Source organism: Rhinoderma darwinii, chromosome 5, assembly GCF_050947455.1.
Source record: "Rhinoderma darwinii isolate aRhiDar2 chromosome 5, aRhiDar2.hap1, whole genome shotgun sequence".
Lineage (NCBI taxonomy): Eukaryota > Metazoa > Chordata > Amphibia > Anura > Rhinodermatidae > Rhinoderma > Rhinoderma darwinii.
The window spans coordinates 230,424,176-230,445,700 of record NC_134691.1 but is presented as its reverse complement, the minus strand read 5'-3'; the positions used below and the strand labels follow the sequence as shown (position 1 = coordinate 230,445,700).

Genomic DNA, 21,525 nt, shown 5'->3' with positions numbered 1-21,525 from the left:
AAGAATTGCAGTTGCAACAAACCCTTGCTTGCCTACAAAGAGAGCAGCAATTTGGATTTGTTACTATGTTACCTGGAAGAATAACAAACTGTGCAAGGATGGAGGTTGTAGGAGCAAAGAGAAGTTGTCTGTAAAGTTGGTGGATGCCTATTTTCCATTTTGCAGTCCCTTGTCTCCCTCTTGTGGCCTCCTGGAGGCAAGTAGCTGTGCAAAAAAAAGACAGCCTGGCGGCCGGCTGTTGCAGTGTTGCCCTCTCAGGCAACACTGAGTGACTGACTGAGCCGCACCGTCTTATATAAAGTTCAGACGGAACTTTGCACGTGTCATAGTGGAGCCCTCAGGATTCCAGAGCCAGCTTTCTGACATCATAATGGGGCCTGCCTCAGAGATAAAAGCCTGGGCCCAGGCAGTGTTGGTCAGTGCTGCTCAGCAGGCAGCACCGGACTGGATTGGATTAAAGCTGATACAAGGTGTGAAGGAACAAGGGGTGGCTGTGGGCATGCACTTGCTGCCGCTGCCAGTGTTTATCTGCATGGCAGGAGGGCATTTGGGCGTTGCCAGGAAGGCGTTTTTATGTAGATTCCTCCTCCTCTTTCAGCACTGCATTGTGGTGCAAGCAAAAGAAGCAAATCCTGTCTGGCTTCCTCTCCGGCCTTTATTCACCTCCCTCCCGCTTAGTAGCTGTAAATGTGTGTGAGCCTGCAGGGCCCCATGGAATTGCCTAGGAGTAGGCTGAATCAATCGCTGCAAGGGGTGAACAGCAGTATTAGGCAGGCTCGGTCAACGGCCGGCCCATTCGGGTTATCGCTTCTCGGCCTTTTGGCTAAGATCAAGTGTAGTATCTGTTCTTATCAGTTTAATATCTGATACGTCCCCTATCTGGGGACCATATATTAAATGGATTTTTCGAACAGGGAGATGGAAATAGAGCTTGCTCTGTCCACTCCACGCATTGACCTGGTATTGCAGTATTTCCAGGACCGGTGCACCCTTCCCTTATGTGTTGACTAAAATCAGATTCCAAAAGTGCTATTTGTGTTTGCTATTGTTTTTGTCTTTCTGATGGGATCTCCCCTTTTAATCCCATTATTTCAACACCTGTTGGACAATGCATTTGTACAGTCATGTGTGATAATGAGCTCATTTATTAAATGCAATTAATTAATACATTGCCACCTCTTGTTGTGTGTGTGTGTGTGTGTGTGTGTGTGTGTGTGTGTGTGTGTGTGTGTGTGTGTGTGTGTGTGTGTGTGTCTTCTGTGTTTCTGTGTTTCCGGCATTTCACATTGGAACAGCTCATTCACCTTCCTTGTCTTCTCTCCGCCCTCCCTTTTAGGTAAGTTAAAGAGCTGCACCTGAGCCAGCCACTGATTGATGCAGCACCACAGTCAAATAGTGGAGTGGAGTGGAGTAGGGGAACAGCAAACAGCCATTAAAGCAGCCAGCCGCCTACCCGCCACAATGGACCTACCTGTGTACACTAGATGGATGTGATGGAATGTACTGTCGTCCCTACATTTCAAGAAGAAGTAAGAATTGCAGTTGCAACAAACCCTTGCTTGCCTACAAAGAGAGCAGCAATTTGGATTTGTTACTATGTTACCTGGAAGAATAACAAACTGTGCAAGGATGGAGGTTGTAGGAGCAAAGAGAAGTTGTCTGTAAAGTTGGTGGATGCCTATTTTCCATTTTGCAGTCCCTTGTCTCCCTCTTGTGGCCTCCTGGAGGCAAGTAGCTGTGCAAAAAAAAGACAGCCTGGCGGCCGGCTGTTGCAGTGTTGCCCTCTCAGGCAACACTGAGTGACTGACTGAGCCGCACCGTCTTATATAAAGTTCAGACGGAACTTTGCACGTGTCATAGTGGAGCCCTCAGGATTCCAGAGCCAGCTTTCTGACATCATAATGGGGCCTGCCTCAGAGATAAAAGCCTGGGCCCAGGCAGTGTTGGTCAGTGCTGCTCAGCAGGCAGCACCGGACTGGATTGGATTAAAGCTGATACAAGGTGTGAAGGAACAAGGGGTGGCTGTGGGCATGCACTTGCTGCCGCTGCCAGTGTTTATCTGCATGGCAGGAGGGCATTTGGGCGTTGCCAGGAAGGCGTTTTTATGTAGATTCCTCCTCCTCTTTCAGCACTGCATTGTGGTGCAAGCAAAAGAAGCAAATCCTGTCTGGCTTCCTCTCCGGCCTTTATTCACCTCCCTCCCGCTTAGTAGCTGTAAATGTGTGTGAGCCTGCAGGGCCCCATGGAATTGCCTAGGAGTAGGCTGAATCAATCGCTGCAAGGGGTGAACAGCAGTATTAGGCAGGCTCGGTCAACGGCCGGCCCATTCGGGTTATCGCTTCTCGGCCTTTTGGCTAAGATCAAGTGTAGTATCTGTTCTTATCAGTTTAATATCTGATACGTCCCCTATCTGGGGACCATATATTAAATGGATTTTTCGAACAGGGAGATGGAAATAGAGCTTGCTCTGTCCACTCCACGCATTGACCTGGTATTGCAGTATTTCCAGGACCGGTGCACCCTTCCCTTATGTGTTGACTAAAATCAGATTCCAAAAGTGCTATTTGTGTTTGCTATTGTTTTTGTCTTTCTGATGGGATCTCCCCTTTTAATCCCATTATTTCAACACCTGTTGGACAATGCATTTGTACAGTCATGTGTGATAATGAGCTCATTTATTAAATGCAATTAATTAATACATTGCCACCTCTTGTTGTGTGTGTGTGTGTGTGTGTGTGTGTGTGTGTGTGTGTGTGTGTGTGTGTGTGTGTGTGTGTCTTCTGTGTTTCTGTGTTTCCGGCATTTCACATTGGAACAGCTCATTCACCTTCCTTGTCTTCTCTCCGCCCTCCCTTTTAGGTAAGTTAAAGAGCTGCACCTGAGCCAGCCACTGATTGATGCAGCACCACAGTCAAATAGTGGAGTGGAGTGGAGTAGGGGAACAGCAAACAGCCATTAAAGCAGCCAGCCGCCTACCCGCCACAATGGACCTACCTGTGTACACTAGATGGATGTGATGGAATGTACTGTCGTCCCTACATTTCAAGAAGAAGTAAGAATTGCAGTTGCAACAAACCCTTGCTTGCCTACAAAGAGAGCAGCAATTTGGATTTGTTACTATGTTACCTGGAAGAATAACAAACTGTGCAAGGATGGAGGTTGTAGGAGCAAAGAGAAGTTGTCTGTAAAGTTGGTGGATGCCTATTTTCCATTTTGCAGTCCCTTGTCTCCCTCTTGTGGCCTCCTGGAGGCAAGTAGCTGTGCAAAAAAAAGACAGCCTGGCGGCCGGCTGTTGCAGTGTTGCCCTCTCAGGCAACACTGAGTGACTGACTGAGCCGCACCGTCTTATATAAAGTTCAGACGGAACTTTGCACGTGTCATAGTGGAGCCCTCAGGATTCCAGAGCCAGCTTTCTGACATCATAATGGGGCCTGCCTCAGAGATAAAAGCCTGGGCCCAGGCAGTGTTGGTCAGTGCTGCTCAGCAGGCAGCACCGGACTGGATTGGATTAAAGCTGATACAAGGTGTGAAGGAACAAGGGGTGGCTGTGGGCATGCACTTGCTGCCGCTGCCAGTGTTTATCTGCATGGCAGGAGGGCATTTGGGCGTTGCCAGGAAGGCGTTTTTATGTAGATTCCTCCTCCTCTTTCAGCACTGCATTGTGGTGCAAGCAAAAGAAGCAAATCCTGTCTGGCTTCCTCTCCGGCCTTTATTCACCTCCCTCCCGCTTAGTAGCTGTAAATGTGTGTGAGCCTGCAGGGCCCCATGGAATTGCCTAGGAGTAGGCTGAATCAATCGCTGCAAGGGGTGAACAGCAGTATTAGGCAGGCTCGGTCAACGGCCGGCCCATTCGGGTTATCGCTTCTCGGCCTTTTGGCTAAGATCAAGTGTAGTATCTGTTCTTATCAGTTTAATATCTGATACGTCCCCTATCTGGGGACCATATATTAAATGGATTTTTCGAACAGGGAGATGGAAATAGAGCTTGCTCTGTCCACTCCACGCATTGACCTGGTATTGCAGTATTTCCAGGACCGGTGCACCCTTCCCTTATGTGTTGACTAAAATCAGATTCCAAAAGTGCTATTTGTGTTTGCTATTGTTTTTGTCTTTCTGATGGGATCTCCCCTTTTAATCCCATTATTTCAACACCTGTTGGACAATGCATTTGTACAGTCATGTGTGATAATGAGCTCATTTATTAAATGCAATTAATTAATACATTGCCACCTCTTGTTGTGTGTGTGTGTGTGTGTGTGTGTGTGTGTGTGTGTGTGTGTGTGTGTGTGTGTCTTCTGTGTTTCTGTGTTTCCGGCATTTCACATTGGAACAGCTCATTCACCTTCCTTGTCTTCTCTCCGCCCTCCCTTTTAGGTAAGTTAAAGAGCTGCACCTGAGCCAGCCACTGATTGATGCAGCACCACAGTCAAATAGTGGAGTGGAGTGGAGTAGGGGAACAGCAAACAGCCATTAAAGCAGCCAGCCGCCTACCCGCCACAATGGACCTACCTGTGTACACTAGATGGATGTGATGGAATGTACTGTCGTCCCTACATTTCAAGAAGAAGTAAGAATTGCAGTTGCAACAAACCCTTGCTTGCCTACAAAGAGAGCAGCAATTTGGATTTGTTACTATGTTACCTGGAAGAATAACAAACTGTGCAAGGATGGAGGTTGTAGGAGCAAAGAGAAGTTGTCTGTAAAGTTGGTGGATGCCTATTTTCCATTTTGCAGTCCCTTGTCTCCCTCTTGTGGCCTCCTGGAGGCAAGTAGCTGTGCAAAAAAAAGACAGCCTGGCGGCCGGCTGTTGCAGTGTTGCCCTCTCAGGCAACACTGAGTGACTGACTGAGCCGCACCGTCTTATATAAAGTTCAGACGGAACTTTGCACGTGTCATAGTGGAGCCCTCAGGATTCCAGAGCCAGCTTTCTGACATCATAATGGGGCCTGCCTCAGAGATAAAAGCCTGGGCCCAGGCAGTGTTGGTCAGTGCTGCTCAGCAGGCAGCACCGGACTGGATTGGATTAAAGCTGATACAAGGTGTGAAGGAACAAGGGGTGGCTGTGGGCATGCACTTGCTGCCGCTGCCAGTGTTTATCTGCATGGCAGGAGGGCATTTGGGCGTTGCCAGGAAGGCGTTTTTATGTAGATTCCTCCTCCTCTTTCAGCACTGCATTGTGGTGCAAGCAAAAGAAGCAAATCCTGTCTGGCTTCCTCTCCGGCCTTTATTCACCTCCCTCCCGCTTAGTAGCTGTAAATGTGTGTGAGCCTGCAGGGCCCCATGGAATTGCCTAGGAGTAGGCTGAATCAATCGCTGCAAGGGGTGAACAGCAGTATTAGGCAGGCTCGGTCAACGGCCGGCCCATTCGGGTTATCGCTTCTCGGCCTTTTGGCTAAGATCAAGTGTAGTATCTGTTCTTATCAGTTTAATATCTGATACGTCCCCTATCTGGGGACCATATATTAAATGGATTTTTCGAACAGGGAGATGGAAATAGAGCTTGCTCTGTCCACTCCACGCATTGACCTGGTATTGCAGTATTTCCAGGACCGGTGCACCCTTCCCTTATGTGTTGACTAAAATCAGATTCCAAAAGTGCTATTTGTGTTTGCTATTGTTTTTGTCTTTCTGATGGGATCTCCCCTTTTAATCCCATTATTTCAACACCTGTTGGACAATGCATTTGTACAGTCATGTGTGATAATGAGCTCATTTATTAAATGCAATTAATTAATACATTGCCACCTCTTGTTGTGTGTGTGTGTGTGTGTGTGTGTGTGTGTGTGTGTGTGTGTGTGTGTGTCTTCTGTGTTTCTGTGTTTCCGGCATTTCACATTGGAACAGCTCATTCACCTTCCTTGTCTTCTCTCCGCCCTCCCTTTTAGGTAAGTTAAAGAGCTGCACCTGAGCCAGCCACTGATTGATGCAGCACCACAGTCAAATAGTGGAGTGGAGTGGAGTAGGGGAACAGCAAACAGCCATTAAAGCAGCCAGCCGCCTACCCGCCACAATGGACCTACCTGTGTACACTAGATGGATGTGATGGAATGTACTGTCGTCCCTACATTTCAAGAAGAAGTAAGAATTGCAGTTGCAACAAACCCTTGCTTGCCTACAAAGAGAGCAGCAATTTGGATTTGTTACTATGTTACCTGGAAGAATAACAAACTGTGCAAGGATGGAGGTTGTAGGAGCAAAGAGAAGTTGTCTGTAAAGTTGGTGGATGCCTATTTTCCATTTTGCAGTCCCTTGTCTCCCTCTTGTGGCCTCCTGGAGGCAAGTAGCTGTGCAAAAAAAAGACAGCCTGGCGGCCGGCTGTTGCAGTGTTGCCCTCTCAGGCAACACTGAGTGACTGACTGAGCCGCACCGTCTTATATAAAGTTCAGACGGAACTTTGCACGTGTCATAGTGGAGCCCTCAGGATTCCAGAGCCAGCTTTCTGACATCATAATGGGGCCTGCCTCAGAGATAAAAGCCTGGGCCCAGGCAGTGTTGGTCAGTGCTGCTCAGCAGGCAGCACCGGACTGGATTGGATTAAAGCTGATACAAGGTGTGAAGGAACAAGGGGTGGCTGTGGGCATGCACTTGCTGCCGCTGCCAGTGTTTATCTGCATGGCAGGAGGGCATTTGGGCGTTGCCAGGAAGGCGTTTTTATGTAGATTCCTCCTCCTCTTTCAGCACTGCATTGTGGTGCAAGCAAAAGAAGCAAATCCTGTCTGGCTTCCTCTCCGGCCTTTATTCACCTCCCTCCCGCTTAGTAGCTGTAAATGTGTGTGAGCCTGCAGGGCCCCATGGAATTGCCTAGGAGTAGGCTGAATCAATCGCTGCAAGGGGTGAACAGCAGTATTAGGCAGGCTCGGTCAACGGCCGGCCCATTCGGGTTATCGCTTCTCGGCCTTTTGGCTAAGACCAAGTGTATTTATACAGGAGGTTTTTGGTCAGAAGGTGCTCAGGTACCCTCTCTCTCGGCCTCGGGGGATCGTCCAGGTTCGCCTGGACTTCACCCCCGTGCTGCTATTTGGGAGAGAGGCTTAGTCCTGAGCAACGAGTTGCGATCCCCCCCAGCCCCTTGGTCTCCGTAAGACAAGGGGCGCAGCGAAAGCTGTGCGGTTCGACCTGGCCACGCTAATGGCAGGCGAACCCGATGCGGTGCCGGTGTACGCCCGGCTTAAGAATTCTGCACGATTTATCGTGGCAGAGGGTGGAGGCGGTCCCCGTGGTATTAAATTTTTAGTCCACGCCATTTTGGAAGATCTGCTGGCGGTCCACAAGAACGAGCTCTTGGCTATCCAGGACTACCCGAAGCGAGGAATCTACGATGTCACCTTCATGGGAGAAGGAATACTCCGTGATGCTATGGACCGAGCTGAGAGGAAACAAGGTGAACTCGTAGCAGCGGGAGTCAAGGTAGTAGAGCATGAATTTGAAATAACCAAACTCGTGGTGATTAAAATGTATTCCCCATATGTGAGAGATATGGAAGTGGCAGCATTTCTAGCTGCCTACTTCAAAAATGTCAAACTCCTGGGGAAAGTGATGAACGAGTGTGGAGTGTGGACCGCCAAATGGAAGTTTTTAGTTACGCTGATTAAGGACCCCTCCACCCAAGAAACGAGATTACCACCGGCTCGTTTTAAAATTGGAAATGTGAATGGCGACCTCTACTTCTCAGGGATGCCAAACTTCTGCAGGGCTTGTGGTACCTATGGACATACCAGTTTTAACTGCGATGTCACCTGCAGAAACTGTGGAAGCAAAGAGCACAATATAAGGGAGTGCACAGAAGAAAAAAAATGCAACTTTTGTCAAAAAACTGGTCACTTGTATTTTTCTTGTCCTCATAGGTACCGAAGCGGAGAAGAAGAGCAACCCGGGGCGCCCCCACGTGCTCCACCAGCGGACCAGCCCCGCCCTCAGGGAGAGGAACAAGCCAGTGCTGCAAAGGAGCAGCGGGGTACCTGGGCTTCAAGGGTACGGTCTGTTGGAGCCAAAGCAGGTACCTCACAGCCAACAGCCTCAGAGGAGAGAAGGGAGTCCAGTGCGAAGGAAAAACGCCAAGCCAAACGTAAGGCTGAGAAGGGGCAGGCCAGTGAGATAACTGAGGCATCCCAGAGTGCTGGTTGCTCAGTGGATGCCGGGCCTGCTCCCAATCCTGGGTCTCTAGATACGGAGTCTGAAGAGGAAGGTTGGCTGAAAGTGGGTCCCCGTAAAAAGGGTAAACAGGAGCGTGCCGGTAGGGGGGTGACAGGGGAGGAGCAAATGGATACGTCCGTAAAGCAAAGTGAGGCTCCTCCTAGGACCGCCCCCTCGTCGTTACTGGTGAGGAGGGTGGGCACTGTTCCCCCCGAGCCAACCGACACCCCGCCATGTGCGCAACCTCCCCCTCTAGAACGGCCTGCACGGCCTGCACGGCCTCAGGGGGGAGCGGCGGGGCCCTTGGGGGACCCACCCGATACAGACCTATATGGTCAGCCGTTAGAGACCCAGGTAAGGCTGTGTGAATCTGGACTCCCTGTATACGAGATGAGGGCTGTTGGCTCGACGCTCACGGAAGGTAGTTCCTCTCCTGAATCATCCCCTTTCTCGCTAGAGTCAGACGAGGGCGGGGAGATGAGTTCAAGCGAGATTTCTGGTATTGCTGGTGGAGGCCAAGTCTGATTTTAAGTAACACGATTATTTATTTTTTAAAATCAAGACTAACACAATTAAAACTCCACGATGTCTGAAATAAAGGGGATCTCCCTCAACGTGAGGGGCGCCAAGTCCAAAGTCAGAAGGGTTGCTCTCTTCAGTTTTTTATCTGGCCTGGCAGCCTCTGTTTTTTTCCTGCAGGAGTGCGGCATTCCCCATGCAATGAAGTACCATAAATACAAAGAGGATTGGAAGTATGGTCCATCAGTCTGGTCTGGATCTAACGAGTCCAGATCAGCAGGGGTCGCCATTCTTTTTAAGGGAAACGTTTTTATTGATTTTATTCAAGAGATTCTTCCAGGACGTATTTTATTGGTTAAAGCTTTTATTGACGGCGTAAAATGGCAGTTTTTAAATTTTTACGGCTCACCTGACAAAAATGAGAGAGCAGAGATGCTAGAAATGTTACCTCTTTTTATTAATACAACTGAGCCTTTTATCCTCGCAGGTGATTTTAACTGTATCCTGAGGGGGGAACGCCGGCTTACCAGTACTACAAGTAGGAATTACGATAAGACCTCTGGACTGCTCAAAGATATTGTAAATGATTTTAAATTAACAGATTTGTACAAAGAATGTAATAGGAGCAGCCCAGAGGAAGCCGGCGTTACCTGGAGCAACGCCACCTGTAGCTCCAGGATAGATTTTATTTTTTGTAATGAGAATGTACTGCCTTTTAATTGTGAAGTTTTAACTAATGTTTTCTCAGATCACAAGCTTTTATCATTTTATGTAAAGCGTGATTTTAATAAACCGGTGTGTAAGAAGTCCTGGAAGTTAAATGTTTCCCTTTTAGATGATCCACAGGTTTTTACTGATTTTATTGAATTTTACCAAAAATGCAGGCGGGGGAGAGACATGCGTACTCCCATCAGTGCATGGTGGGAGAAAATGAAAAAAAGAATAAAGGAATTTTTTATTAAAAAGAGCGTGGCGAAAGCCAGAGAAAAACATGCTTTTTTTAAAATTCTCAGCACCCGTCTGCAGACCCTGTACAAGATGAGAGATAATGAAATTGACGTTAAAACTGACATCACTAATTTAAAAAAAGAAATAGCTCAGTGCCTGGAGCAGAAAGGCAAAGAAATCATTTTTCGTTCCAAAATTCAGCATGTGGAGGAGAATGAGACCTGCTCCAGGTACTTTTTTAAAAAAATTAACAATAAAAAGGCTATTATTAAAAATATTGAAGGTGTGTCAGATGTACAGGGTATTTTAAGTAAAGTTCATGAGTTTTATGCTGACCTTTTTAGTGTTAAAACTGTGGATCATAATTTTATGCGTGACTCACTGAAGGAGATTACTACTGTTTTAGACCCTGTCTCCCAGAATTTTTTATTACAGGAGCTGACGGAGCAGGAGGTTTTAGAAACGGTAAAGAGTTTTAAAGCCGGAAAAGTTCCCGGACCGGACGGTATACCCAGTGAGTTTTATGTCAAATTTTATGACATTTTAAAAGAGGATCTTTTTAGCCTTTTTTATGAAGTTTTTAATTCCAAGATGCTGCCTAAGTCCTGGCGGAAGGGTGAGGTCTCCCTGCTACATAAGAAAGGTGACATCGCAGTTTTGAAGAACTGGAGACCAATAACCCTTCTGAATAGCGACTATAAAATAATGGCAAAAGTGTGCGCAAATAGATTAAAAGCCATAATACCCCACATTGTACACTCTAACCAGGTGTGTGGGGTGCCAGGCCGCAGCATCTGGGATAATCTTAACCTGGTAAAAGATGTGATTGAGGACACGAGGTCTAGAAGAGGTAAATTAGCCATTTTATCTATAGACTTCGAGAAGGCGTTCGACCGTGTCTCTCATTTTTATCTTTTTAAGGTTTTAGAGCGTATGGGTATACCTGAAGGATTTTTATTATCACTTAAAGCCTTTTATAAAGATTGCACAAGCAAAATTTTAGTGAATGGTTTTAAGACACAGGACGTGATTTTAGACTCAGGGGTGAAGCAGGGGTGTCCCTTGTCCCCACTGCTTTTTATTTGCGCATTAGAGCCTCTACTGTGTACAATTCGCCGCGATAAGTTAATACGTGGAGTCCCCCTGCCCGGGGGTGGCGGCGTAGAGGCTAAAGCAGTGGGGTACATGGACGATGTAGCGGTTTTTTGCAGGGACACCCTGTCGCTTCAGAGAACCCTCAGACAAATTGAGTTTTATTGCTGTGCTTCCGGTTTTAAGGTGAACTTCGACAAAAGTAATATTTTAAATATAGGAAGCATGGCTTTTAGAGACATACCCGTCCCTGTGTCAGATAATATTACGATTTTAGGTGTCTCCTTCAGTGAGTGCGATAATGGTTTTATCAGTTGGGACATGGTGGCGCAGAAGGTAAATCAAAAAATATGTATGTGGAACATGAGAAAACTTACCATGGAGGGAAAAGTTTTAATTATTAAAATGGTCATTTTACCCCTGCTTTTATATCTCAGTATGGTTTTCCCTCCCCCCACGGTTTTATTGCAAAAAATTACTAAAGCATGTTTTACCTTCTTTTGGAGTTCCAGAATGGAGAAACTTAAAAGAGAGATTGTGATGAAATCCAAACCGAAGGGTGGCAAAGATTTTCCGAATTTTAACAGGTTTCTTTTAATCAAGTTCTTCAGTTTCTGTTTTAATTCCCTTTTTAAAGAACATTATTGGTCCTATTTTTTACGTTTTAATACAGGGTTTTTAATGCGAAGGTTTGGGTGGTTCAACATTGTTTTATCCTCACCTTACGCTTTTAAACTCTCAATAAACTATGTGATTTTAGAAAAGATAGTGACCTTATTCAACCTGAAGGGAAAAAATGTAAATGAGCTGAAAAATAGTAAAAAATTAATTAAAGACCTAAGAGAAAGTGAGACGGTCAGCAGGATTGAGAATTTTAATGAGGAACGAAGTGCTTTTATCTTCAAAATTATTAATGTGTTTTATCTTTTTAATACACAGATGGACCTGGCCTGGAGCTGCATTCATCAATGTCTTCCATGCCGGGCATTCCAATACAGAAGGAGGCTCGCGAGGTCTGCCGTCTGCCCGAGGGAAGGCTGCCAGGCCGAGGAAACGATTCGACACATTTTTTGGACGTGTGATTTTGCGAAGAAATTTTGGAAAAAAATATTCCCTCTTTTGGTAAAGATGGCAGACCTGAAAGACTTGAATTATGAAGATATTTTATATGGACTATTTGGATGCCCAACCGCGAGCCAAAAGATAATAGCGTGGAAGACGATGAATTGCGCCAAAGAAGCTCTATGGAAGGCCAGGAACATCCTGATTTTTAAGCACGATGTTTTATCTACTGATGATGTTTTAGGTCTTTGTTTTAGCGAAATGTACATTTATTATTTATTAGACAAAAAAAGAAATGCCACCCTTCTTAATAAATGGTTTGTGAAAGAATGGAACTCCAACATATAAAGATTTGCCACCATGTCCCTTTTATGTAATGTAATGCAATGAAATATTGATTTTATTGTTATTCATTTGTACAAAAGTTGGTTTTATTGTAAACTGTATTTTTTATCATGAAATAAATCATTGACACCCCTGAAAAGGGGTAGCCAACTTTAAAAAAAAAAATCTGTTCTTATCAGTTTAATATCTGATACGTCCCCTATCTGGGGACCATATATTAAATGGATTTTTCGAACAGGGAGATGGAAATAGAGCTTGCTCTGTCCACTCCACGCATTGACCTGGTATTGCAGTATTTCCAGGACCGGTGCACCCTTCCCTTATGTGTTGACTAAAATCAGATTCCAAAAGTGCTATTTGTGTTTGCTATTGTTTTTGTCTTTCTGATGGGATCTCCCCTTTTAATCCCATTATTTCAACACCTGTTGGACAATGCATTTGTACAGTCATGTGTGATAATGAGCTCATTTATTAAATGCAATTAATTAATACATTGCCACCTCTTGTTGTGTGTGTGTGTGTGTGTGTGTGTGTGTGTGTGTGTGTGTGTGTGTGTGTGTGTGTGTGTGTGTGTGTGTGTCTTCTGTGTTTCTGTGTTTCCGGCATTTCACATTGGAACAGCTCATTCACCTTCCTTGTCTTCTCTCCGCCCTCCCTTTTAGGTAAGTTAAAGAGCTGCACCTGAGCCAGCCACTGATTGATGCAGCACCACAGTCAAATAGTTGAGTGGAGTGGAGTAGGGGAACAGCAAACAGCCATTAAAGCAGCCAGCCGCCTACCCGCCACAATGGACCTACCTGTGTACACTAGATGGATGTGATGGAATGTACTGTCGTCCCTACATTTCAAGAAGAAGTAAGAATTGCAGTTGCAACAAACCCTTGCTTGCCTACAAAGAGAGCAGCAATTTGGATTTGTTACTATGTTACCTGGAAGAATAACAAACTGTGCAAGGATGGAGGTTGTAGGAGCAAAGAGAAGTTGTCTGTAAAGTTGGTGGATGCCTATTTTCCATTTTGCAGTCCCTTGTCTCCCTCTTGTGGCCTCCTGGAGGCAAGTAGCTGTGCAAAAAAAAGACAGCCTGGCGGCCGGCTGTTGCAGTGTTGCCCTCTCAGGCAACACTGAGTGACTGACTGAGCCGCACCGTCTTATATAAAGTTCAGACGGAACTTTGCACGTGTCATAGTGGAGCCCTCAGGATTCCAGAGCCAGCTTTCTGACATCATAATGGGGCCTGCCTCAGAGATAAAAGCCTGGGCCCAGGCAGTGTTGGTCAGTGCTGCTCAGCAGGCAGCACCGGACTGGATTGGATTAAAGCTGATACAAGGTGTGAAGGAACAAGGGGTGGCTGTGGGCATGCACTTGCTGCCGCTGCCAGTGTTTATCTGCATGGCAGGAGGGCATTTGGGCGTTGCCAGGAAGGCGTTTTTATGTAGATTCCTCCTCCTCTTTCAGCACTGCATTGTGGTGCAAGCAAAAGAAGCAAATCCTGTCTGGCTTCCTCTCCGGCCTTTATTCACCTCCCTCCCGCTTAGTAGCTGTAAATGTGTGTGAGCCTGCAGGGCCCCATGGAATTGCCTAGGAGTAGGCTGAATCAATCGCTGCAAGGGGTGAACAGCAGTATTAGGCAGGCTCGGTCAACGGCCGGCCCATTCGGGTTATCGCTTCTCGGCCTTTTGGCTAAGATCAAGTGTAGTATCTGTTCTTATCAGTCCTTGTAAGGATAGATAGCTCGGAGAACCACTGGGGGCTATAAACACTAGCTTAGCGATCCAAGAGCGTTCCAGACGAAGCCGGCGACGAACTGCGGAGAAGAACCAGCGAAGACGACGATCCAGAAGGGAGAAGCCGCCATCGGGGAAGAAGCTCCGGGAGATCGCTGCCGGGAAGAAGAAGGAGAACTGCGACAGAGACCTTCGGAGAAGAGCCGCTGCTGAAGGGGATCTTTGAAGAAGCTCGGCCGCAGAAGAAGCTCGACGAGGAACCGCTGCGGAAGAAATTTCGTGGAAGAACCTCGGCCAGCAAGGAGAAGATTTGCATAGCTCCGCCCCCTTCGGGAAAGAGCTATCGAAGATCCTCCCCAAGCGACAGGAACAGCTGGAAGAAGCCATGGCCTCGACCAGCAACCCTGCCACCCAGAAGAAGAAGGCTGATGGACCAGGTGAGCCGGCCCAGGCCAGGACATCTCCTCCTGAAGCCTCCTCAAGCCAACAGGCCACCAGGAAGCCGAACCAGGCTGCTCCAACCCTGGAGCCCTGGATGAAGCAGACGGTGGCCCTGAAGCTGAAGGAGGTGGACGGGAGAGTGCCGGACATGACGGAAGAAGTGTTCTGCCAGAAGATGCTCCTGGACCAGGGCTTCGCTAAGCCGGAGACCATCAGCATCCAGGCCTTCATGACCGGGATGTTCTTCGTGACCTTCGCTTCGATCAACATCTGCAGAAGGTACTGGGAGATGGTGAAAGCGGCGAGGCCTGAATCCCCTTTCTCTCGCTTTGTGGGCAACTGCCCTGTCCAAAGAGAGGAAAGGCGGGTGACGGTCTCAATGCGGAACCCACACACCCCCGGCAAAGACATCACCACGCTCCTGAAGCGGTTCTGCACAGTGGTGAGGGAACCCACCCACATCCTGAACGGACTCGGCTTCTGGACTGGCAAGTGGTCGGTAATCGTCCGACTGAACAAGGATTCCAGCGCGGAAGACGGCCTCCAACACCTGCCCCAGTCATTCTCGCTGGGCAACTCCTACGGCCTCATCTACTACCCGGACATGCCGCAGATCTGCAGGAGATGCAGCAAGAAGGGTCATTCGGTGAAGGACTGCAAGGAGGACGCCTGCAAGAACTGCCGGGTAACAGGACACGAGACCAAAGACTGCCCGAAACGGACAATGTGCAACCTCTGCGGACAAGCAGCCCACTCCTACAAGGACTGCCCGAAGAGGGATCGATCCTGGGCAACTGTAGCGGCGAAAGCTCCGGCCAGAGGGAACCCCGCCCCAGCCAGAGCTCCAGCGGCGCAGAAGACCGGGAATAAGAAGGATGGTAAGAAGACGACAGTCCCTCCCCCCCGTCTCCCGGCCCTCCCTCGCCCTACCCTTCCCACCCTCCCTCGCCCGGCCCTCCCCACCCCCCCGTCCCCAACCCCTGTCACCCCCACTGAGGCTCTCACCTTCTCCTACCCACCCATCTCAGTGGTCCTGTCACCTGCACCTCTCCCAACCCAGCCTCCCTTCTCCCCAGCTCCAGCAGCACTAACATCTTCCCCTCCAGCTGCTGGAGTCCTCTCCCTGGAGGATTTTCCCCCTCTTGTCTCCTCAGGTGCCATCCAGAGGAAGAGAAAGGTGAGGGACAGCCCAGCTGCTGAGTCCTCAAAGCGACAAGTCGTGGAAATCTGCGAAGATTCCCTTGCGCAGCAGGAGGAAATGGAGCAGATGGTGGAGGAACTCGTGTCTGAACCTGAGGTCATCGACTTCACAACAGACATCCAGGTGGCTACAATCCTGGAACAATTTTTGTCAGAGGGCCTGCTGGATCTTTCGGACCCGCCAGGAGAGGAGGATCCGCCCGACCGGACTGGTAACTAAGGTGTATCGTTTGCACTAACCTTCTTTATTCTCCCCCATGGCTGCTAAACTTAACATCTTTAGCCTCAATGTGAGGAGTGTTAGAGATAGGACTAGATGTCAGATGGTGCTAACTTTTCTTTCCAAGCAGTCGAGTGATGTATTTATGCTGCAGGAATGTACTCTCCCCTCTTCCAGGTCATACCATCATCTGGCCAGGCAGTGGACCCATGGCCCGTCCTACTGGTCTGGTGGGGGCGACTGTAAGTCTGCAGGGGTTGCCATCCTGATTAGGGGAAGCGTATTTACTGTTGACTCTGTCCAGGAGCTCGCCTGCGGCCGCTTGTTGGTCGTAGACGGTTCCTGGGCAGGAGAGCCGATTAGGCTCATCAACGTGTACGCTCCCCCTATGAAGGCTGAGCGCCTGGAACTATTCCAGACCCTGCGGACCCAGCTCGCCACCACTAGGGCAGTGGTGATGGCCGGGGACTTCAACTGCCCCATCGAAGAGGATGGACGAAGTTCCGGCACTTCAATCAAACTGGATGTCAGTTCCAAACTGCTTATCGAGATGGTAACCGAAGCATCCTTGCAGGACGTTGTGGGCTCCATGGGGATTGGCTCTGTGAACTATTCATGGAGCCGACCCGATGGCTCACTTCGTTCTCGGATTGACTTTGTGTTCACCTCCCGGGCAGTCAAGCAGCATGGGCACTCCATGGTCCCCTGCTTCTTCTCTGACCACAGGGCCATTCTCTTCCAGGGTGCCATCGGCCACGGTTTTCCTCCCGGCCCTGGCTCCTGGAAGCTGAATTGTGCCCTGCTGGAAAGAGAGGAGGTACTGGCGGAACTTAGAGACGCCTATATTGTTTGGAGGAATGATAAAGTTTTCTTTGACAAAACCTGTGACTGGTGGGAATATGTTAAAGTTGAATTTCGTTGTTTCTTTCAGGCAAAAAGTCGTCAACAGGCGTGTGAGAGGAAGAGAGACTTCAGAGAGATGCAGCGTCAGCTGCGATCCCTGCAAGACCTCCTTCAATGCGGCTGGGACGTCAGGAAGGAGCTGGAGGAAGCCAAAAAGGGCCTGAAAAGGCACTTTGAGGAGGAATCCAAGCGAATTGTCTTTCGTTCCAAGGTGGAGAACCTGGAGAAGGGTGAGAAATGTAACTCGTTCTTTTTCAGGAAACTCCATGCCGGCCACACGCCCCTGAAGGAACTTCGAGATGAGACCGGAAACATGCATTCTGGGAAGAAGGAGGTGATGGGAGTCGTCACAGACTACTACCGAAGCCTCTACTCCCGGAAAACCACTGACCCCGAAGCCGCCGATAAATTCCTGTCAGGTATCACTAATCATCTTGATCCTGCAGGTACGGAGGCTATGGATGTACCCCTGACGGTGGAGGAACTGCTCTCTGCCGCTAAATCCTTCAGACCCGGCAGGACCCCGGGCAGTGATGGTCTCCCAGCAGAGCTCTATGTAGCGCTGGGGGACTTGATCAGTCCGGACCTGCTGGAGCTCTATGAGGAGATGGTGGTGGAGGGTAGAATGCCACCGTCCTTGAGAGAAGGCATGATCACGATCTTGTATAAGCGGAAGGGGGAGAGATGTGACCTGAAAAACTGGCGTCCCATCTCTCTCCTGAACGTGGACTACAAGATCCTCGCCAAAGTATTGGCCAACAGACTGAAGGTTGTCATCGGACGGATCATCGGATCGGACCAAACCTGCGGCATTCCTGGCCGTAGGGTGGCCGACAGTCTTGCCCTGGTGAGGGACACGGTGCATTACATGCAAAGCCGCCGTACACACGCGGCCCTGGTCAGTCTGGATCAGGAGAAGGCTTTTGACCGGGTCTCTCACGAATTCATGGGTAAGGCTCTGCGTAGGCTGCGGCTTGGCAGGTTGTTCTGTTTGTATGTTAACCTGATGTATTGTGACATTTACAGCTCGGTGCTGGTGAACGGCTGGAAGACTGACCCCTTTCCTGTATCGTCGGGGGTTAGACAAGGCTGTCCTCTTTCACCTCTCCTTTTTGTTTGTGTTATAGAGCTCTTCGCAGAGGCTATCCGGCAGAATGGAGAGATCAGAGGGATCACCGCACCAGGTCCAGGACACTTCGAGGTCAAATGCTCGCTGTACATGGACGACGTGACCGTCTTCTGCGCTGACCAGAGTTCGGTGACTGCACTCGTCCAGACCTGTGAGGAGTTCGGACGCGCTTCAGGGGCAAAAGTCAACTGCGGGAAGTCGGAAGCCATGCTCTTCGGAAAGTGGTACCTGCCTTCTCCTGCCTCCTTCCCGTTTACTATCAAGCCGGACTTCATCAAAATTCTGGGAGTCTGGTTCGGTAAGGAAGGTGCAGCCCTAAAGTCGTGGGAAGAACGCTTGGCCAAAGTCAACCAAAGGATCGGACTGTGGAGCCTCAGACAACTCACTATTGAGGGCAAAGCAATGGTCCTGCGTAACGAAGTCTTGCCTGTGCTACAATACACTGCACAGGCATGGCCCCCTCTTGCCACCGTCTCGAGGGCCATTACCAGGACTGTGTTTCGCTTCATCTGGGGCTCGAAAATGGACAGAGTAAAGCGGACTGTTATGTACAAGGAGCCCCGCAAAGGTGGGAAGGGTATACCCGACATTCCCACTCTGCTGCGGATCGCTTTTGTATGTGACTGTGTTCGTAGGACTCTGAGGACAGCAAACGGCTCTGCGGGCAAGGCCATGTCCCGCTACTTCCTCCTTCCCCTCTGGCGAGGTTTTGGCTGGGACAAGTGGGACAGCTCCTTCCCTTACAACTGGCACGCTCCCTGGTTCTACGGAGATGTCGTCCGGTTCGTGAGGGAGCATCAACTGGAGGGTCTTAAGCCCGACTTGTGGAAACCTAAGACGATCCACAAGCACATCAGAGCAAAGGACTCACTGGAGTCTGTTCCAGGGCTTCATGCCGACACGTTGGAGACTGTTTGGACTAACGTGTCATCTGGCAGGTTGACCAACGGGCACAAGGACATTTCATGGATGGCCATCCAGGGAGGACTGCCTCTTAGGTCATTCATGCATGCCCGCAACCTGTGCAAGACCCGGTACTGCCCCAGGTGCCCCTTCACGGAGGAAACATCTTTGCACATTTTCTGGCAGTGCCCCTTTGCACAGGGTCTGTTGAAAGCCTTGGAACATGAACTCAAGGACTCAGTACCCAGGAACAGACTGTCGTACCGCTCGGTACTTTATGGACTATTTCCTGGGAATACCACGGATGGAGCAATCCAGGAAGCCTGGCGCCTTATGAACTGCTTTAAGGACGCTATATGGTTTGCCAGGAACCGTCTGATTTTGCGGAGAGAGAGTGTGTCCGTCCAGGACTGCCGCAGGCTGATCCACAGCCTGCTCAGAGACTATTCCACCTGGGACAGCCCGGACGTCGATGAGGAAGAGGACTGATACTCCCCTTCCCCCCACTCTCCCTTCTTGTGTGTTGTCTTTCAATAAAGCTTCGGGCCTGTGATTTCCCCCTTCCCTATCCCCTCCTACCCACTCCCCTATCCCATCACTTGTCTGTAATGCTTTGTTGTTTGGCTTTAGTGAATGCAAGAATGTTAGTGTAGCATGTGGTGTAATGTATAGCATAGGCTAGCCTGTACTGTGTATTATACTGTCATGTTATGTTTGACGACTGTTATTATTTATTATTTGCTGCTTCATGGCTTGCGCTGCGTCGCAGTAATGTTTGTATGATGACGATTGATTGTCAATAAAGCATTTTTCAATCAAAAAAATCTGTTCTTATCAGTTTAATATCTGATACGTCCCCTATCTGGGGACCATATATTAAATGGATTTTTCGAACAGGGAGATGGAAATAGAGCTTGCTCTGTCCACTCCACGCATTGACCTGGTATTGCAGTATTTCCAGGACCGGTGCACCCTTCCCTTATGTGTTGACTAAAATCAGATTCCAAAAGTGCTATTTGTGTTTGCTATTGTTTTTGTCTTTCTGATGGGATCTCCCCTTTTAATCCCATTATTTCAACACCTGTTGGACAATGCATTTGTACAGTCATGTGTGATAATGAGCTCATTTATTAAATGCAATTAATTAATACATTGCCACCTCTTGTTGTGTGTGTGTGTGTGTGTGTGTGTGTGTGTGTGTGTGTGTGTGTGTGTGTGTGTGTGTGTGTGTCTTCTGTGTTTCTGTGTTTCCGGCATTTCACATTGGAACAGCTCATTCACCTTCCTTGTCTTCTCTCCGCCCTCCCTTTTAGGTAAGTTAAAGAGCTGCACCTGAGCCAGCCACTGATTGATGCAGCACCACAGTCAAATAGTGGAGTGGAGTGGAGTAGGGGAACAGCAAACAGCCATTAAAGCAGCCAGCCGCCTACCCGCCACAATGGACCTACCTGTGTACACTAGATGGATGTGATGGAATGTACTGTCGTCCCTACATTTCAAGAAGAAGTAAGAATTGCAGTTGCAACAAACCCTTGCTTGCCTACAAAGAGAGCAGCAATTTGGATTTGTTACTATGTTACCTGGAAGAATAACAAACTGTGCAAGGATGGAGGTTGTAGGAGCAAAGAGAAGTTGTCTGTAAAGTTGGTGGATGCCTATTTTCCATTTTGCAGTCCCTTGTCTCCCTCTTGTGGCCTCCTGGAGGCAAGTAGCTGTGCAAAAAAAAGACAGCCTGGCGGCCGGCTGTTGCAGTGTTGCCCTCTCAGGCAACACTGAGTGACTGACTGAGCCGCACCGTCTTATATAAAGTTCAGACGGAACTTTGCACGTGTCATAGTGGAGCCCTCAGGATTCCAGAGCCAGCTTTCTGACATCATAATGGGGCCTGCCTCAGAGATAAAAGCCTGGGCCCAGGCAGTGTTGGTCAGTGCTGCTCAGCAGGCAGCACCGGACTGGATTGGATTAAAGCTGATACAAGGTGTGAAGGAACAAGGGGTGGCTGTGGGCATGCACTTGCTGCCGCTGCCAGTGTTTATCTGCATGGCAGGAGGGCATTTGGGCGTTGCCAGGAAGGCGTTTTTATGTAGATTCCTCCTCCTCTTTCAGCACTGCATTGTGGTGCAAGCAAAAGAAGCAAATCCTGTCTGGCTTCCTCTCCGGCCTTTATTCACCTCCCTCCCGCTTAGTAGCTGTAAATGTGTGTGAGCCTGCAGGGCCCCATGGAATTGCCTAGGAGTAGGCTGAATCAATCGCTGCAAGGGGTGAACAGCAGTATTAGGCAGGCTCGGTCAACGGCCGGCCCATTCGGGTTATCGCTTCTCGGCCTTTTGGCTAAGATCAAGTGTAGTACCTGCTCAAGCTGAGGTTAGTAATCATCCCTGCCGGTGGTACGTGGGCCATCGTAGGGGGATGACAGAACGCCGAGGTGAGGGCAGGGAACCACAACGGTCATCGCTCTGGTGTACGCATTTGGTTTAAAGGTACCATTTGTAGGTGACCAGGCGACCGCCGGATCGAGGTCAGGAGGTCGGGTAGTTTGAAAGCCCGAGTTGCTATGTGCCCCAGGGCTGGTGACCCTGGGGTGCCCTAACTCACTGGGGGTGGGATCCCACTGAGTGAAGGCACACTTGCACGCACTCTTCTTTCACACTTTTAAGCACACACCTTTATTCTCCCGGCCTTCTGGCTGGGAGATGAGGAATTTTTATATACCTGGCGGATGTCCAGGCTGTATCACAGCGCACATCCACTTATTTAATTTTGTTTTTCACTGTGTGTTTGTCACGTTTGTCACAAGGATTTTGGGATGCGGTGCCCTTTTGGGACCCTCCTGAGGTCTAGGGGGAAAATGTGTGGCCTTCTGGTTCCTTTTTCCCCTGCAACCCGGCCTCCCTTCTTCGGAGGGG

At 48.9% G+C, this 21,525-nt stretch overlaps 4 non-coding genes and 4 pseudogenes across 4 annotated transcripts; all 8 read left to right on the top strand.

Moving 5' to 3' along the window:
- The first annotated feature begins 803 nt into the window (after window positions 1-803).
- LOC142653620 (U2 spliceosomal RNA) lies at window positions 804-994 on the top strand. Its single transcript, XR_012848546.1, has one exon. It is a non-coding gene; the product is annotated as a U2 spliceosomal RNA (small nuclear RNA).
- Window positions 995-2,334: 1,340 nt separating this feature from the next.
- LOC142653619 (U2 spliceosomal RNA) lies at window positions 2,335-2,525 on the top strand. The gene has a single exon (XR_012848545.1). It is a non-coding gene; the product is annotated as a U2 spliceosomal RNA (small nuclear RNA).
- Window positions 2,526-3,857: 1,332 nt separating this feature from the next.
- LOC142653618 (U2 spliceosomal RNA) lies at window positions 3,858-4,048 on the top strand. Its single transcript, XR_012848544.1, has one exon. It is a non-coding gene; the product is annotated as a U2 spliceosomal RNA (small nuclear RNA).
- Window positions 4,049-5,372: 1,324 nt separating this feature from the next.
- On the top strand, window positions 5,373-5,563 carry LOC142653617 (U2 spliceosomal RNA). Its single transcript, XR_012848543.1, has one exon. It is a non-coding gene; the product is annotated as a U2 spliceosomal RNA (small nuclear RNA).
- A 6,682-nt stretch (window positions 5,564-12,245) lies between these two features.
- On the top strand, window positions 12,246-12,417 carry LOC142654093 (U2 spliceosomal RNA; annotated as a pseudogene).
- Window positions 12,418-13,759: 1,342 nt separating this feature from the next.
- Window positions 13,760-13,861, top strand: LOC142654545 (U2 spliceosomal RNA; annotated as a pseudogene).
- Window positions 13,862-19,420: 5,559 nt separating this feature from the next.
- Window positions 19,421-19,596, top strand: LOC142653797 (U2 spliceosomal RNA; annotated as a pseudogene).
- Window positions 19,597-20,930: 1,334 nt separating this feature from the next.
- LOC142654734 (U2 spliceosomal RNA) lies at window positions 20,931-21,000 on the top strand (annotated as a pseudogene).
- The last annotated feature ends 525 nt before the right edge of the window (window positions 21,001-21,525 follow it).